The sequence below is a fragment of the Symsagittifera roscoffensis genome, chromosome 2 (assembly GCF_963678635.1).
Source record: "Symsagittifera roscoffensis chromosome 2, txSymRosc1.1, whole genome shotgun sequence".
NCBI classification, from domain to species: Eukaryota; Metazoa; Xenacoelomorpha; order Acoela; family Convolutidae; genus Symsagittifera; species Symsagittifera roscoffensis.
Window position 1 is genome coordinate 25,074,551 of NC_087063.1, and position 12,826 is coordinate 25,087,376.

The window sequence follows — 12,826 nt, forward strand, 5'->3', positions numbered from 1 at the left end:
TTAACACGTTTGTCATTTGAAGTAGCTTGACTTATAGTTTTTTGCTTCATTCCCAGAAAATGAATGGAAGTTTCAATAACTTTGAAAAAAAGCAAGATTTTTTTTCCTGGAACAAGATGGTTCTTTATCCTGCGAATTGTTAGCTAGCTCAGGCCTTGGGCGGTATTTGAACCACCGACCTCCTGTTTACTAGACAGTCGGTTAAACCGCTAAGCCACAAGACCTGGTGCTTCTTCTTTTTTCATTTGAAATCATGTGTTTTTGTTCCATATAGGTATGTCATTTGAAATCGGTTGACTTAAATTTTTTTTGTTTCTTTCCCAGAAAAGGAATGGAAGTTTCGATACCTTGGAAAAAGCTATATTGTTTTCTTTTTACTTTCCAAGAATAAGATCATTCTATTGCCTTTTTTTACTTCTAGCGCAGTTTCTGGTCGGATTTGAACCATCGACCTCCTGTTTTATACACATGATCCTTATCCCCTAAGCCACTAAAACTGTTGGTTTCATGTTTTCCGATTCAAAATTGTTTGCTCTTTTTCTTAACACGTTTGTCATTTGAAGTTGCTTGACTTAGAGTTTTTGTTTCCTTCCCAGAAAATGAATGGAAGTTTCAATACCTTGGAAAAAGTTAGATTTTTTCTTCCAGGAACAAGATGGATCTTCCTCCTGCGAAATGTTAGTTAGCTCAGGTCTTGGGCGGATTTGAACCACCGATCTCCTGTTTACTAGACAGGCGCTTTAACCGCTAAGCCACAAGACCTGTTACTTCTAGTTTTCTAGATTTAAAATCATGTGTTTTTGTTCCATATAGGTATGTCATTTGAAATCGGTTGACTTAAATTTTTTTTGTTTCTTTCCCAGAAAAGGAATGGAAGTTTCGATACCTTGGAAAAAGCTATATTGTTTTCTTTTTACTTTCCAAGAATAAGATCATTCTATTGCCTTTTTTTACTTCTAGCGCAGTTTCTGGTCGGATTTGAACCATCGACCTCCTGTTTTATACACATGCTCCTTATCCCCTAAGCCACTAAAACTGTTGGTTTCATGTTTTCCGATTCAAAATTGTTTGCTCTTTTTCTTAACACGTTTGTCATTTGAAGTTGCTTTACTTATAGTTTTTTTGTTTCATTCCCAGAAAACGAATGGAAGTTTCAATACCTTTGAAGAAGCAATATTTTTTTCCTGGAACAAGATGGTGCTTTATGCTGCAAATTGTTAGCTAGCTCAGGCCTTGGGCGGAATTTGAACCACCGATCTCCTATTTACTAGACAGTCGGTTAAACCGCTAAGCCACAAGACCTATTGCTTTTACTTTTTTTGATTTAAAATAAAATGTTTTTGTTCCATATAGGTGTGTCATTTGAAGTCGATTGACTTAAAAAATTTTTGTTTCTTTCCCAGAAAAGGAATGGAAGTTTCGATACCTTGGAAAAAGCTATATTGTTTTCTTTTTACTTTCCAAGAATACAATCATTCTATTTCCTTTTTTTTTTAGTTCTAGCGCAGTTTCTGGGCGATTCGAATCATCGACCTCCTGTTATATACACATGATCCTTATCCCCTAAGCCACTAGAAAATTTAGTTTCATGTTTTCCGAGTCAAAATTGTTTGTTCTTTTTCTTAACACGTTTGTCATTTGAAGTTGCTTGACTTATAGTTTTTTTTCCTTCCCAGAAAATGAATGAAAGTTTCAAAACCTTGGAAAAAGTTATACTTTTTCTTCCAGGAACAAGATGGATCTTCATCCTACGAATTGTTAGTTAGCTCAGTTCTTGGGCGGATTTGAACCAGCGATCTCCTGTTTACTAGACAGTCGCCTTAACCGCTAAGCCACAAGACCTGTTGGCTTTGGTTTTTTTATTTAAAATCATGTGTTTTTGTTCCATATAGGTAAGTCATTTGAAGTCGAGTGACCTAAAATTTTTTTTGTTTCTTTCCCCGAAAAGGAATGGAAGTTTCGATACCTTGGAAAAAGTTACATTGTTTTGTTTTTACTTTCCAAAGTAAGATCATTCTATTTCCTTTTTTTACTTCTGGGGCAGTTTCTGGGCGCATTCGAACCATCGACCTCATGCTATGTAGAGATGATCCTTATCCCCTAAGCCACTAGAATTGTTGATTTCATGTTTTCCGATTCGAAATTGTTTGTTCTTTTTCTTAACACGTTTGTCATTTGAAGTTGCTTGACTTATAGTTTTTGTTTCCTTCCCAGAAAATGAATGGAAGTTTCAACACCTTGGAAAAAGTTAGATTTTTTCTTCCAGAAACAAGATGGATCTTCATCCTGCGAATTGTTAGTTAGCTCAGGTCTTGGGCGGATTAGCACCACCGATCTCCTGTTTACTAGACAGGCGCTTTAACCGCTAAGCCACAAGACATGTTGATTTTAGTTTTTATGATTTAAAATCATGTGTTTTTGTTCCATATAGGTATGTCATTTGAAGTCGATTGACTTGAAAAAATTTGTTTCTTTCCCAGAAAAGGAACGGAAGTTTCGATACCTTGGAAAAAGCTATATTGTTTTCTTTTTTCTTTCCAAGAATAAGATGATTCTATTTCTTTTTAAATTATTTCTGGAGCAGTTTCTTGGCGGATTCGAACCACCGACCTCCTGTTATATACACAGGATCCTTATCCCCTAAGCCACTACAATTGTTGGTTTCACAGTTTCCGATTCAAAACTGTTTGTTCTTTTTCTTAACACGTTTATCATTTGAAGTTGCTTGGCTTATAGTTTTTTGTTTCATTCCCAGAAAAAAGAATGGAAGTTTCAACACGTTGGAAAAAGTTAGATTTTTTCTTCCAGGAACAAGATGGATCTTCATCCTACGAATTGTTAGTTAGCTCAGTTCTTGGGCGGATTTGAACCAGCGATCTCCTGTTTACTAGACAGTCGCCTTAAGTTTCGATACCTTGGAAAAAGCTACATTGTTTTGTTTTTACTTTCCAAGAATAAGATCATTCTATTTCCTTTTTTTACTTCTAGCGCAGTTTCTGGGCGCATTCGAACCATCGACCTTCTGCTATGTACAGATGATCCTTATCCCCTCAGCCACTAGAATTGTTGGTGTCATGTTTTCCGATTCGAAATTGTTTGTTCTTTTTCTTAACACGTTTGTCATTTGGAGTTGCTTGACTTATAGTTTTTGTTTCCTTCCCAGAAAAGGAATGGAAGTTTCAATACCTTGGAAAAAGTTAGATTTTTTCTTCCAGGAACAAGATGGATCTTCATCCTGCGAATTGTTAGTTAGCTCAGGTCTTGGGCGGATTAGCACCGATCTTCTGTTTACTAGACAGGCGCTTTAACCGCTAAGCCACAAGACATGTTGATTTTAGTTTTTATGATTTAAAATCATGTGTTTTTGTTCCATATAGGTATGTCATTTGAAGTCGATTGACTGAAAAAAATTTGTTTCTTTCCCAGAAAAAGAATGGAAGTTTCGATACCTTGGAAAAAAATATATTGTTTTCGTTTTTCTTTCCAAGAATAAGATGATTCTATTTCCTTTTTAAAAAATTTCTAGAGCAGTTTCTTGGCGAATTCGAACCACCGACCTCCTGTTATATACACAGGATCCTTGTCCCCTAAGCCACTCGAATTGCTGATTTCACGGTTTCCGATTCAAAATTGTTTGTTCTTTTTCTTAACACATTTGTCATTTGAAATTGCTTGACTTATAGTTTTTTGTTTCATTCCCAGAAAATGAATGGAAGTTTCAATACCTTGGAAAAAGCTATATTTTTTCTTCCAGAAACAAGAAGGATCTTCATCCTACGAATTGTTAGTTAGCTCAGGTCTTGGGCGGATTTGAACCACCGATCTCCTGTTTACTAGACAGGCGCTTTAACCGCTAAGCCACAAGACCTGATCATTTTAGTATTTTTGTTTTAAAATCATGTGTTTTTGTTCCATATAAGTATGTCATTTGAAGTCGATTGACTTTAAAAAAATTTGTTTCTTTCTCAGAAAAGGAATGGAAGTTTCGATACCTTGGAGAAAGCTATATTGTTTTCTTTTTCTTTCCAAGAATAAGATGATTCTATTTCCTTTTTCTGTTTCTAGCGCAGTTTGTGGGCGGATCCTTATCCCCTAAGCCACTAGAATTGTTGGTTTCACGGTTTCCGATTCAAAAATGTTTGTTCTTTTTCTTAACCCGTTTGTCATTTGAAATTGCTTGACTTATAGTTTTTGTTTGCTTCCCAGAAAATGAATGGAAGTTTCAATACCTTGGAAAAAGTTAGATTTTTTCTTCCAGGAACAAGATGGATCTTCATCCTGCGAATTGTTAGTTAGCTCCGGTCTTGGGCGGATTAGAACCACCGATCTCCTGTTTACTAGACAGGCGCTTTAACCGCTAAGCCACACGACATGTTGTTTTTAGTTTTTATGATTTAAAATGATGTGTTTTTGTTCCATATAGGTATGTCATTTGAAGTCGATTGACTGAAAAAATATTGTTTCTTTCCCAGAAAAGGAATGGAAGTTTCGATACCTTGGAAAAAGCTATATTGTTTTCTTTTTTCTTTCCAAGAATAAGATGATTCTATTTCCTTTTTAAATTATTTCTAGAGCAGTTTCTTGGCGAATTCGAACCACCGACCTCCTGTTATCTACACAGGATCCTTATCCCCTAAGCCACTACAATTGTTGGTTTTACGGTTTCCGATTGAAAATTGTTTGTTCTTTTTCTTAACACGTTTGTCATTTGAAATTGCTTGACTTATAGTTTTTTGTTTCATTCCCAGAAAATGAATGGAAGTTTCGATACCTTGGAAAAAGCTATATTTTTTCTTCCAGGAACAAGAAGGATCTTCATCCTACGAATTGTTAGTTAGCTCAGGTCTTGGGCGGATTTGAACCACCGATCTCCTGTTTACTAGACAGGCGCTTTAACCGCTAAGCCACAAGACCTGTTCTTTTTAGTATTTTTGATTTAAAATCATGTGTTTTTTTCCATATAGGTATGTCATTTGAAGTCGATTGACTTTAAAAAAATTTGTTTCTTTCTCAAAAAAGGAATGGAAGTTTCGATACCTTGGAGAAAGCTATATTGTTTTCTTTTTCTTTCCAAGAATAAGATGATTCTATTTCCTTTTTCTGTTTCTAGCGCAGTTTGTGGGCGGATTCGAAACATCGACCTCCTGTTATATTCACTGGATCCTTATCCCCTAGGCCACTAGAACTTTCGTCTTCACGTTTTCCGATTCAAAATTGTTTGTTCTTTTTCTTAACACGTTTGTCATTTGAAATTGCTTGACTTATATCTTTTTGTTTCATTCCCAGAAAATGAATGGAAGTTTCAATACCTTGGAAAAAGCTATATTTTTTCTTCCAGGAACAAGAAGGATCTTCATCCTGCGAATTGTTAGTTAGCTCAGGTCTTGGGCGGATTAAAACCACCGATCTCCTGTTTACTAGACAGGCGCTTTAACCGCTAAGCCACAAGACATGTTGATTTTAGTTTTTATGATTTAAAATCATGTGTTTTTGGTCCATATAGGTATGTCATTTGAAGTCGATTGACTGAAAAAAATTTGTTTCTTTCCCAGAAAAGGAATGGAAGTTTCGATACCTTGGAAAAAGCTATATTGTTTTCTTTTTTCTTGCCAAGAATAGGATGATTCTATTTCCTTTTTAAATTATTTCTAGAGCAGTTTCTTGGCGAATTCGAACCACCGACCTCCTGTTATATACACAGGATCATTATCCCCTAAGCCACTAGAATTGTTGGTTTCACCGTTTCCGATTCAAAATTGTTTGTTCTTTTTCTTAACACGTTTGTCATTTGAAATTGCTTGACTTATAGTTTTTTGTTTCATTCCCAGAAAATGAATGGAAGTTTCAATACCTTGGAAAAAGCTATATTTTTTCTTCCAGGAACAAGAAGGATCTTCAATCTACGAGTTGTTAGTTAGCTCAGGTCTTGGGCGGATTTGAAGCACCGATCTCCTGTTTACTAGACAGGCGCTTTAACCGCAAAGCCACAAGACCTGTTCATTTTAGTATTTTTGATTTAAAATCATGTGTTTTTGTTCCATATAGGTATGTCATTTGAAGTCGATTGACTTTAAAAAATTTTGTTTCTTTCTCAGAAAAGGAATGGAAGTTTCGATACCTTGGAGAAAGCTATATTGTTTTCTTTTTCTTTCCAAGAATAAGATGATTATATTTCCTTTTTAAATTATTTCTAGAGCAGTTTCTTGGCGAATTCGAACCACCGACCTCCTGTTATATACACAGGATCCTTATCCCCTAAGCCACTAGAATTGTTGGTTTCACGGTTTCCGATTCAAAAATGTTTGTTCTTTTTCTTAACACGTTTGTCATTTGAAATTGCTTGACTTATAGTTTTTTGTTTCATTCCCAGAAAATGAATGGAAGTTTCAATACCTTGGAAAAAGCTATATTTTTTCTTCCAGGAACAAGATGGATCTTCATCCTACGAATTGTTAGTTATCTCAGTTCTTGGGCGGATTTGATCCTCCGCTCTCCTGTATACTAGACAGGCGCTTTATTCGCTAAGCCACAAGACCTGCTGCTACTAGTTTTTTTGATTTAAAATCATGTGTTTTTTTTCCATATAGGTATGTCATTTGAAGTCGATTGACTTTAAAAAATTTTGTTTCTTTCTCAGAAAAGGAATGGAAGTTTCGATACCTTGGAGAAAGCTATATTGTTTTCTTTTTCTTTCCAAGAATAAGATGATTATATTTCCTTTTTAAATTATTTCTAGAGCAGTTTCTTGGCGAATTCGAACCACCGACCTCCTGTTATATACACAGGATCTTTATCCCCTAAGCCACTAGAATTGTTGGTTTCACGGTTTCCGATTCAAAAATGTTTGTTCTTTTTCTTAACACGTTTGTCATTTGAAATAGCTTGACTTATAGTTTTTTGTTTCATTCCCAGAAAATGAATGGAAGTTTCAATACCTTGGAAAAAGCTATATTTTTTCTTCCAGGAACAAGATGGATCTTCATCCTACGAATTGTTAGTTATCTCAGTTCTTGGGCGGATTTGATCCTCCGATCTCCTGTATACTAGACAGGCGCTTTATTCGCTAAGCCACAAGACCTGCTGCTACTAGTTTTTATGATTTGAAATCATGTGTTTTTGTTCCATATAGGTATGTCATTTGAAGTCGATTGACTGAAAAAAAATTGTTTCTTTCCCAGAAAAGGAATGGAAGTTTCGATACCTTGGAAAAAGCTATATTGTTTTCTTTTTTCTTTCCAAGAATAAGATGATTCTATTTCCTTTTTAAATTATTTCTAGAGCAGTTTCTTGGCGAATTCGAACCACCGACCTCCAGTTATATACACAGGATCCTTATCCCCTAAGCCACTAGAATTGTTGGTTTCACCGTTTCCGATTCAAAATTGTTTGTTCTTTTTCTTAACACGTTTGTCATTTGAAATTGCTTGACTTATAGTTTTTTGTTTCATTCCCAGAAAATGAATGGAAGTTTCAATACCTTGGAAAAAGCTATATTTTTTCTTCCAGGAACAAGAAGGATCTTCATTCTACGAGTTGTTAGTTAGCTCAGGTCTTGGGCGGATTTGAACCACCGATCTCCTGTTTACTAGACAGGCGCTTTAACCGCAAAGCCACAAGACGTGTTCATTTTAGTATTTTTGATTTAAAATCATGTGTTTTTGTTCCATATAGGTATGTCATTTGAAGTCGATTGACTTTAAAAAATTTTGTTTCTTTCTCAGAAAAGGAATGGAAGTTTCGATACCTTGGAGAAAGCTATATTGTTTTCTTTTTCTTTCCAAGAATAAGATGATTATATTTCCTTTTTAAATTATTTCTAGAGCAGTTTCTTGGCGAATTCGAACCACCGACCTCCTGTTATATACACAGGATTCTTATCCCCTAAGCCACTAGAATTGTTGGTTTCACCATTTCCGATTCAAAATTGTTTGTTCTTTTTCTTAACACGTTTGTCATTTGAAATTGCTTGACTTATAGTTTTTTGTTTCATTCCCAGAAAATGAATGGAAGTTTCAATACCTTGGAAAAAGCTATATTTTTTCTTCCAGGAACAAGAAGGATCTTCATTCTACGAGTTGTTAGTTAGCTCAGCTCTTGGGCGGATTTGAACCACCGATCTCCTGTTTACTAGACAGGCGCTTTAACCGCAAAGCCACAAGACCTGTTCATTTTAGTATTTTTGATTTAAAATGATGTGTTTTTGTTCCATATAGGTATGTCATTTGAAGTCGATTGACTTAAAAAAATTTTGTTTCTTTCTCAGAAAAGGAATGGAAGTTTCGATACCTTGGAGAAAGCTATATTGTTTTCTTTTTCTTTCCAAGAATAAGATGATTATATTTCCTTTTTAAATTATTTCTAGAGCAGTTTCTTGGCGAATTCGAACCACCGACCTCCTGTTATATACACAGGATTCTTATCCCCTAAGCCACTAGAATTGTTGGTTTCACCATTTCCGATTCAAAATTGTTTGTTCTTTTTCTTAACACGTTTGTCATTTGAAATTGCTTGACTTATAGTTTTTTGTTTCATTCCCAGAAAATGAATGGAAGTTTCAATACCTTGGAAAAAGCTATATTTTTTCTTCCAGGAACAAGAAGGATCTTCATTCTACGAGTTGTTAGTTAGCTCAGGTCTTGGGCGGATTTGAACCACCGATCTCCTGTTTACTAGACAGGCGCTTTAACCGCAAAGCCACAAGACCTGTTCATTTTAGTATTTTTGATTTAAAATCATGTGTTTTTGTTCCATATAGGTATGTCATTTGAAGTCGATTGACTTAAAAAAATTTTGTTTCTTTCTCAGAAAAGGAATGGAAGTTTCGATACCTTGGAGAAAGCTATATTGTTTTCTTTTTCTTTCCAAGAATAAGATGATTATATTTCCTTTTTAAATTATTTCTAGAGCAGTTTCTTGGCGAATTCGAACCACCGACCTCCTGTTATATACACAGGATTCTTATCCCCTAAGCCACTAGAATTGTTGGTTTCACCATTTCCGATTCAAAATTGTTTGTTCTTTTTCTTAACACGTTTGTCATTTGAAATTGCTTGACTTATAGTTTTTTGTTTCATTCCCAGAAAATGAATGGAAGTTTCAATACCTTGGAAAAAGCTATATTTTTTCTTCCAGGAACAAGAAGGATCTTCATTCTACGAGTTGTTAGTTAGCTCAGGTCTTGGGCGGATTTGAACCACCGATCTCCTGTTTACTAGACAGGCGCTTTAACCGCAAAGCCACAAGACCTGTTCATTTTAGTATTTTTGATTTAAAATCATGTGTTTTTGTTCCATATAGGTATGTCATTTGAAGTCGATTGACTTTAAAAAATTTTGGTTCTTTCTCAGAAAAGGAATGGAAGTTTCGATACCTTGGAGAAAGCTATATTGTTTTCTTTTTCTTTCCAAGAGTAAGATGATTATATTTCCTTTTTAAATTATTTCTAGAGCAGTTTCTTGGCGAATTCGAACCACCGACCTCCTGTTATATACACAGGATCCTTATCCCCTAAGCCACTAGAATTGTTGGTTTCACGGTTTCCGATTCAAAAATGTTTGTTCTTTTTCTTAACACGTTTGTCATTTGAAATTGCTTGACTTATAGTTTTTTGTTTCATTCCCAGAAAATGAATGGAAGTTTCAAGACCTTGGAAAAAGCTATATTTTTTCTTCCAGGAACAAGATGGATCTTCATCCTACGAATTGTTAGTTATCTCAGTTCTTGGGCGGATTTGATCCTCCGATCTCCTGTATACTAGACAGGCGCTTTATTCGCTAAGCCACAAGACCTGCTGCTACTAGTTTTTTTGATTTAAAATGATGTGTTTTTTTTTCCATTTAGGTATGTCATTTGAAGTCGATTGACTTTAAAAAATTTTGTTTCTTTCTCAGAAAAGGAATGGAAGTTTCGATACCTTGGAGAAAGCTATATTGTTTTCTTCTTCTTTCCAAGAATAAGATGATTCTATTTCCTTTTCCTGTTTCTAGCGCAGTTTGTGGGCGGATTCGAAACATCGACCTCCTGTTATATTCACTGGATCCTTATCCCCTAGGCCACTAGAACTTTCGTCTTCACGTTTTCCGATTTAAAATTGTTTGTTCTTTTTCTTAACACGTTTGTCATTTTAAATTGCTTGACTTATAGTTTTTTGTTTCATTCCCAGAAAATGAATGGAAGTTTCAATACCTTGGAAAAAGCTATATTTTTTCTTCCAGGAACAAGATGGATCTTCATCCTACGAATTGTTAGTTATCTCAGTTCTTGGGCGGATTTGATCCTCCGATCTCCTGTATACTAGACAGGCGCTTTATTCGCTAAGCCACAAGACCTGCTGCTAATAGTTTTTTTGATTTAAAATCATGTGTTTTTGTTCCATATAGGTATGTCATTTGAAGTCGATTGACTTAAAAATTTTTTGTTTCTTTCCCAGAAAATGAATGGAAGTTTCGATACCTTGGAAAAAGCTATTGTGTTTTCTTTCTTCTTTCCAAGAATTCTATTTCGTTTTTTTTATTTCTAGCGCAGTTTCTGGGCGGATTCGATCCATTGCTGTTATATTCACAGTATCCTTATCCCCTAAGCCACAAGAATTGTTGGTTTCAAGTTTTCCGATTCAAAATTGTTTATTCTTTTTCTTAACACGTTTGTTATTTGAAGTTCCCTGACTTATAGTGTTTTGTTTCATTCAGAAAATGAATGGAAGTTTCAATACGTTGGAAGAAGCTCTACTGTTTTCCTTTTTCTTTCCAAGAATAAGACGATTCCATTTCCTTTTTTTTAAAATTTCAAGCGCAGTTCCACGGCGGATTCGAACTATCGACCTCCTGTTATATACACATGATCCTTATCCCCTAAGGCACTAGAATTGTTGGTTTCACGGTTTCCGATTCAAAAATGTTTGTTCTTTTGCTTAACACAATTGTCATTTGAAATTGCTTGACTTATAGTTTTTTGTTTCATTCCCAGAAAATGAATGGAAGTTTCAATACCATGGAAAAAGCTATATTTTTTCTTCCAGGAACAAGATGGATCTTCATCCTACGAATTGTTAGTTATCTCAGTTCTTGGGCGGATTTGATCCTCCGATCTCCTGTATACTAGACAAGCGCTTTATTCGCTAAGCCACAAAACCTGCTGCTACTAGTTTTTTTGATTTAAAATCATGTGTTTTTGTTCCATATAGGTATGTCATTTGAAGTCGATTAACTTAAAAATTTTGTGTTTCTTTCCCAGAAATTGAATGGAAGTTTCGATACCTTGGAAAAGCTATAGTGTTTTCTTTCTTCTTTCCAAGAATTCTATTTCGTTTTTTTTTTATTTCTAGCGCAGTTTCTGGGCGGATTCGATCCATTGCTGTTATATTCACAGTATCCTTATCCCCTAAGCCACAAGAATTGTTGGTTTCAAGTTTTCTGATTCAAAATTGTTTGTTCTTTTTCTTAACACGTTTGTCATTTGAAGTTCCCTGACTTATAGTGTTTTGTTTCAATCAGAAAATGAATGGAAGTTTCAATACGTTGGAAGAAGCTATACTGTTTTCTTTTTTCTTTCCAAGAATAAGACGATTCCATTTCCTTTTTTTTAAATTTCTAGCGCAGTTCCAGGGCGGATTCGAACCATCGACCTCCTGTTATATACACATGATCCTTATCCCCTAAGGCACTAAAATTGTTGGTGTCATACTTCCGATTCAAAATTGTTTGTTCTTTTTCTTAACACGTTTGTCATTTGAAGTTGCTTGACTTAAAGTTGTTTGTTTCATTCCCAGAAAATGAATGGAAATTACAATATCTTGGAACAAGCTATATTTTTTCTTCCAGGAACAAGAAGGATCTTCATCCTACGAATTGTTAGTTAGCTCAGGTCTTGGGCGAATTTGACCCACCAATCTCCTGTTTACTAGACAGGCGCTTTAACCGCTAAGCCACAAGACCTGTTCCTTATAGTTTTTTGATTTAAAATCATGTGTTTTGTTCAATATACGTATGTCATTTGAAGTCGATTGACTTCAAATTTTTGTTTCTTTCTCAGAAAAGGAACGGAAGTTTCGATACCTTGGAGAATGCTATATTGTTTTCTTTTTCTTTCCAAGAATAAGATGATTCTATTTCCTTTTTTGTTTCTAGCGCAGTTTGTGGGCGGATTCGAACCATCGACCTCCTGTTATATACACATGATCCTTATCCCCTAAGGCACTAGAATTGTTGGTTTCATGTTTTCCGATTCAAAATTGTTTGTTCTTTTTCTTAACACGTTTGTCATTTGAAGTTGCTTGACTTAAAGTTTTTTGTTTCATTCCCAGAAAATGAATGGAAGTTAGAACACCTTGGAACAAGCTATATGTTTTCTTCCAGGAACAAAATGGATCTTCATCGTACGAATTGTTAGTTAGCTCAAGTCTTGGGAGGATTTGAACCACCGATCTCCTGTTTACTAGACATGCGCTTTAACCGCTAAGCCACAAGACCTGTTCATTTCCGTTTTTTTGAGTTAAAATTATGTGTTTTTGTTCCATATAGGTATGTCATTCGAAGTCGATTGACTTCGAATTTTTTGTTTCGTTCTCAGAAAAGGAATGGAAGTTTCGATACCTTGGAGAAAGCTATATTGTTTTCTTTTTCTTTCCAAGAATAAGATGAATCAATTTCCTTTTCTTTATTTCTAGCGAAGTTTGAGGGCGGATTCGAACCATCGACCTCCTGTTATATTCACTGGATCCTTATCCCCTAGGCCGTTAAAACTGTTTTCTTCACGTTTTCCGATTCAAAATTAATTGTTCTTTTTCTTAACACGTTTGTCATTTGAAGTTGCTTGACTTATAGTTTTT

General features: G+C 35.1%; 3 protein-coding genes and 10 non-coding genes across 18 annotated transcripts in view; 1 reads left to right on the plus strand and 12 right to left on the minus strand.

Annotated features, from left to right (window-relative positions):
- Positions 1 to 12,826, minus strand: part of LOC134840457 (adenylate kinase isoenzyme 6-like) — a 478,618-nt gene that overhangs the window by 264,930 nt on the left and 200,862 nt on the right. The window lies entirely within an intron of this gene.
- The window catches only part of LOC134840454 (calmodulin-lysine N-methyltransferase-like), a 525,993-nt gene that overhangs the window by 207,727 nt on the left and 305,440 nt on the right, over positions 1 to 12,826 (plus strand). The gene's annotated exons all lie outside the window — the stretch shown is intronic.
- Positions 1 to 12,826, minus strand: part of LOC134839350 (protocadherin Fat 1-like) — a 216,854-nt gene that overhangs the window by 92,929 nt on the left and 111,099 nt on the right. The gene's annotated exons all lie outside the window — the stretch shown is intronic.
- Positions 690 to 762, minus strand: Trnat-agu (transfer RNA threonine (anticodon AGU)). Its single transcript has one exon. It is a non-coding gene; the product is annotated as a tRNA-Thr (tRNA).
- Positions 3,796 to 3,868, minus strand: Trnat-agu (transfer RNA threonine (anticodon AGU)). Its single transcript has one exon. It is a non-coding gene; the product is annotated as a tRNA-Thr (tRNA).
- On the minus strand, positions 4,842 to 4,914 carry Trnat-agu (transfer RNA threonine (anticodon AGU)). The gene has a single exon. It is a non-coding gene; the product is annotated as a tRNA-Thr (tRNA).
- On the minus strand, positions 5,922 to 5,994 carry Trnat-agu (transfer RNA threonine (anticodon AGU)). The gene has a single exon. It is a non-coding gene; the product is annotated as a tRNA-Thr (tRNA).
- Positions 7,548 to 7,620, minus strand: Trnat-agu (transfer RNA threonine (anticodon AGU)). Its single transcript has one exon. It is a non-coding gene; the product is annotated as a tRNA-Thr (tRNA).
- On the minus strand, positions 8,090 to 8,162 carry Trnat-agu (transfer RNA threonine (anticodon AGU)). The gene has a single exon. It is a non-coding gene; the product is annotated as a tRNA-Thr (tRNA).
- Trnat-agu (transfer RNA threonine (anticodon AGU)) lies at positions 8,632 to 8,704 on the minus strand. The gene has a single exon. It is a non-coding gene; the product is annotated as a tRNA-Thr (tRNA).
- Trnat-agu (transfer RNA threonine (anticodon AGU)) lies at positions 9,174 to 9,246 on the minus strand. The gene has a single exon. It is a non-coding gene; the product is annotated as a tRNA-Thr (tRNA).
- Positions 11,861 to 11,933, minus strand: Trnat-agu (transfer RNA threonine (anticodon AGU)). Its single transcript has one exon. It is a non-coding gene; the product is annotated as a tRNA-Thr (tRNA).
- Trnat-agu (transfer RNA threonine (anticodon AGU)) lies at positions 12,395 to 12,467 on the minus strand. The gene has a single exon. It is a non-coding gene; the product is annotated as a tRNA-Thr (tRNA).